Source organism: Trachymyrmex septentrionalis, unplaced genomic scaffold (genome assembly GCF_001594115.1).
Source record: "Trachymyrmex septentrionalis isolate Tsep2-gDNA-1 unplaced genomic scaffold, Tsep1.0 scaffold21, whole genome shotgun sequence".
NCBI classification, from domain to species: Eukaryota; Metazoa; Arthropoda; class Insecta; order Hymenoptera; family Formicidae; genus Trachymyrmex; species Trachymyrmex septentrionalis.
The window spans coordinates 1349027-1354471 of NW_017305288.1; positions in this window are offsets into that span (position 1 = coordinate 1349027).

Here is a 5445-nt window from a genome sequence, read left to right on the forward strand (position 1 = left end):
ATTTTTGGTTTAGAGGTTGACAATACTCGGCGTTTACCACGTAATCCCGATGCCTTCTCACGTTTCGACCAATTGATCCTAATTCGCGCAGGTGTCGCGAAGGAGCTTTCTTACAAAAGACCGACAGGTACATTTGTACCTGTGAATTTGTACATTTGTAGGTTTGACTTCTCCGCTCCATTCGCACGCGCCGCTCGTTGATCATAAGATACGCGGGAGTCCGCCCTCACCCCGAAATCTTTCCCTTTTAGAATTGAGTGCCACGCTGGCGCGCACGCGTGGGTATTAAATTAATGTAGTCGACTCCGTAGCCGGCGATTAAACAAAGGGTGAAAATTGAGCACCCTCCCCCCCCCCCCCGCGACTCAGTGCCGACGGTAAAACCGCCGACGGGTGGCACGCACGCACACCCTATGAATCGACACACACACACACGTATGCACGTAAATATACACACATCTCGGTACGCATCCCGCGCAACACAATCGACCGTGTCTGCCGTGAAACGCCGATTTGCGCGTACACGTATACGTACACGCATACGAGATCTCACGTACACCGTCGTACGTAGCGGTCTCACGCTCGAGTAACCACCGCGTGTGTACACGCGGGTAAAGACTGTATGTGTGTTTGTACATGTGTGTGCGTTCGATGGAAGCGCATATCGCGTATACGGGGTACGCTCCGACTATCCGCATTTTCTTTGATCTATCGGATCGTTGGATTGAATTTGAGATGAATTAACCAAGTGCATTTGAAAGTTAAAAATCATAATTATTATTACAGACGATGACGAATTTCATCGTCCGTCGAAAATTGGTTTTCCGTCAACAAATTTTTATTTTCACAGAAGATTACGACTCGAATATATCGCACGAAGCTATTCGCATTCAAAACCTGAATGTGTTGCAAGACCATTTACCATCGATAACTGTTGGAGTGTCCTTACGTATCTCGTCGTCTAGTAATTTCTTAGCGAAATAAAATCGTTTCGCTGCGAGGAGACACGATTTGAGATAAATTTGGTAGAAAACATAGTTGGACGCGAGGAAGTGGGGAAAAACGTGAGACACCCGGTATATACAACGCGCCTCTATACCTATGTACACATCGGGGCGGCCGCCGTGGGGTGGCCGGGCGCGGGCTTCGTTCGTTGAATGCGGTTTAATATTAATGGGAACTGATGATAAGCAGCGCAAACAAGCGTCGAGTCTCCCGGGAGAGATCTGCCTTCTGTTAGCCGGCGTGCAGCGGGGGCCCGATATACACGCGCGTCGCGTCTCGCACACCGATACGAGAGAGAGAGAGAGAGAGAGAAAGAGCCACATCGGAGGCTACACACCGTCATTCGTGGTTGCCGTTGCAACCACCCGGGCGGCGTAGGGCGCGCAACTCCCGAAAGGGCAGAGGGAGATCGGAGAAGAGCAAGAGCAAGAGCTACCCAACAGCGATCGTTTACGCACGTGCTCTACTACGGGGTACGGGTCTACGGACGCGTGGTGGATCTCTCGTCGCGTAGCAATCGTCGGTGTAACGCGTGTAAATCAGCGAGAAAAGGGAGGGTGGGAGGGGGGGACTGCGGAAGAGGATGATCGTTATTTGCCGCTACTTAGAACGCTTTCGCTTGGACCCCCGCGGTGGGACCTCCGCGCTACGGATCGCGTTTAGCCAAACTATATTCGCCATCGATGTGCCTGCCTGCCGAGTAAAGCGGAGTGTTTGCTCGCCAAATTAGAAAACCATCGACGAGCGGCCCGCCGAAGGGCGAAGCTGTACGCACGCAGGCTGGAGCCCGTGGTCGGACAAGTGGTCGCAGTCAGTTCCGACCACGTCGTTCTGCTTGAAATAACAGGGAGGGATACGGTGGCCGAAAACGTAAAGGCAGCCATCGATATAGCCTCTTATTAACGGAATCCTCATTAACGGAATAATAGTTAACTTTAAACTTGGCGATGTAGCCCACGATGTATTTATCTTGGCAATATATACCTTGTGTCTTCGTTTCTTAAGTTCGTAATTTAAATCGCACGGTTCGCGGATGAAATTTATCTTCAGAGTCACTGCATGCATTTTAGTGCATATTACGTAGTTTTTGAAATAAATTTTGGGGATTACACTTTAAGCTTTTTTTTTTCATTTCTCAAAGTTATGCATTGATTCGCGTTACCGCGCGCTGTTATTTCTGACAGAGTCTACAATAATATATCGAGATTGAATGAGATTTTGGAATTTAAAAAATAGCGCGCTCAATCGCAGCGCTAAATAAGAGCATATCGAATGTTGGATTCTAAAGACGCGATAATTTAATGGAGTACAATTAAACTACTATAATAATCGCGCCAAGCCGCAAGATTACGTCGGATAATGGTGTGCGAAACCCAGCGACTCGATACAAGTTTAAAACTCGCCACAAAAGGCCGAGTTAATCGAGAGCCGGCTTTGTTCTATGAATAACGAAGGGGGGGGGGGGAAGGAAAGGGGGTGCGATATTCGAGCGAAATCATAATCATCAAGGATTTCGTAGCAGAACTTGGTCGGGTTGACGCGCGCGAAACCGCCGACACTCGCAATTCGTCTACATTGCGTATTCTAAAAAAGAAAAAAAAAAGAAACAACCTTAAAAAAACGTAACGGCAAAAAATCGAGCGACACAAGCTTGGCTAGGAAATGCGAATGCGACGGCGCGCACGCGGAAGCGCACCCGTAGAGCGCGGGGCTCATATCGTATTAATAGGCAATCCGGACAGCCGAGGGGTGTCATAAACTCAACCCCCTAATACTCGCCTAAACTACCTCGGTTAAATAATGGAATCCCTATTCCCACCTCCTGACGCCGCCGCCGCCGCCGCCACATTTCTCTGCGCGCCGCGTCGGTTCCTTGCTTCGTCGGCACCCGACCACGAGCACGAATCATCGTCGTGCTTCTCTCACCCTCCGCCAAGGGCTTTCTCTATGCCGAAGACGCCGCGCGCCGGTATGCCTGTACTCGAACTAGGAAGCGTGAATTAGCTATTGTCCGCTTGCTAATTCATATCCCGGGGACGCTCCGGCGTTCACTCTAGCGGTACGGATCAGTTAATTATAAACATACGCGTCATTTAAATTGTAATTGAGTATTTTGCGATAGTTCGACCGGGTTGATAGGGCGAAATAGCTCGGCCGTATTGTCGACGGATCAAATTACAGACACACGTCGCTCGGCGATGAACCGCGCCGCGCTCCAAAAAGTGGCAATTGCGTAAATTGGCTCTACCATGAACCGTGTCGCGTTTAATTAATCGGTTGCAAGTAGGGCAAATGCGAGAGGTTATCCCAGCCGTAAAGCTTAATTCGCCGAAGCACTGGAATTTGAAATCGCTCTCTCTTGCTTACAAATTGCTATAATTCATTAAGTATCGATATACTTATATATTATATTTATTGATAATTACTTTTGTTATTAACTATTTTCATTCATAACTCAGTATCTGAGCTCGCATATAATTGATTTTTAAAGAAAAATGTTATATAATTTTTATAAAATTTTATCAATGAAACACAATAATTTAACCATTTCGAAAATTTAGTACGATTGTGATCTTTTTAATCTTATCTTTTCAATTTGATTCGATTGATTACTTAATATCGCTTATTAATATAATATCGTCGCTATAGTCACAACACGATAGCTGCTTGTCGTTAACATTGTTTAAGATTACTCGACTTGTTTGAATTATTTTGAGTTTGAGCTTTCAAATAATAGTAGAGAGAAGGGGGGGGGGAGAAAGAGAGAGAGAGAGAGAGAGAGAGAGAGAGAGAGAGAGAGAGAGAGAGAAGTTTCCGCCCGCAGCGATCTCATTGAGATGCAGCTAGGATTCAAAGTTTGCGTAAACGTTTAAAATAGCGTAGCGAGAAGTTTGCACTTGGGCTTATACCCAAACACAAATTACCATTCGCCTAAGAGCTAATTAAGAGATGATTTCATTCGACGGGGCTCGTCGGGGAGCAACTCTAGCGGAAACAAAATTCCACCGACTTAGCAACGTGTCTTGACCCCAGGATTCGAAACGCGAGGATAGTAAACCCTCTGTCGTTTCTGCGATATATATATATATATATATATATACACACACCAGGACCAACCTCGAGTAATCGTTACGATGTATCGTAGACAGATAAGAGCATCGGCTGCTTCCGCCTCAATTCTCTCTCTACCTTCTCTCCTTGCCATCGTGTCCCTTCGTTTCCCTTATCCGTAACTCCAAAAAGCATACAGTTCTACCGGATTCTCTCTCCCTGGAGTCGAGTCAGATACCCAGAGTAGATTCTCCTAAAGTGGCGGACGATCCTCGATGAACCGTGACCGTTCAAGATTCAACGGATCTTCGTATTGGATAGCGGGACAGTCGCAGTGGCAAATTCGATTCACGGAATGTGTACGTGATGTTCACTCGACTTGGACTTTTAGACGGATGCATCTTCGTGAAAATACGCCATCTTGTTTTTTTCTCAAAATTTCTTCCAAACTTGTCATCTACCGCGTACAGTTTCGGCTGCGATTTAACCCTATTAAATCGGTAGGCATCCTCAGTGTTCTCAAATGAATTTTTCACAAGTCTTACATTGAATCTAAATTGATCTGAAAATATTTAACGTTGCGTAAAAATATATGCAAAGCGATAATTTGATAAAGATTACATCACTGAAATATCAATGCGTCAAGTTTTTGCTACAAGTCATTTCTAGATTTAGCGGATGATACGCCCTTAAGACGTTTCTCACGAGTGTGTTTGTTTTTATAAAAACATTTTGTAGAATAATATACGTAAGGATCGATACCTATTGGACAGTTACTTTTCGTTTGTTTTCGCTCTTCGCGCGAGTAGAGAGAGATAGAAGTTGTAGCCCGAACGGCTTCGTGGCGCAAAGAAAGAAACGAAACGGCATGGAAAAGTAGTCGGAAATCGTAAAGTGCTCGACACCTTGGTCCTCCTGGACAAATAAGACAGCGCGCAAGAGAGGATGAGGCGACGACGACGACAACGATGACGACGACACGAGCGCGCGGCATATCGTCGGACGTGAGACGTGTCAGAGTCGACGAGAGCTCCGAGATTCGGTCGTCTTCCATTCAGCCTGGGAAAACGGGAGAAAGGGAAAGACGAAGACCAGCGAACCAGAAACGGTGAGTGAGAGAGGAAGCAAGATGCAGACACACGACGATGTCGGCCTGGGGGACGTCGAGGGCCGGGAGGGTGGTAGCTAAATAATAATTCTCACTTAACTAACTCGGTTAACTAGCTCCGCCGCGGCTAATAATAAAGGAGTCGTCGTACGTTGAGCATCGCCTGGCGGTTTGTCGAGTCTCTGGAAGAGGGAGGATGAGTGTGTGTGTGTGTGTGTGTGAGAGAGAGAGAGGGGGGGGGTGGAGGGGGGAGGGGAAGAGAGAGGAGGAAAGGAAGATCG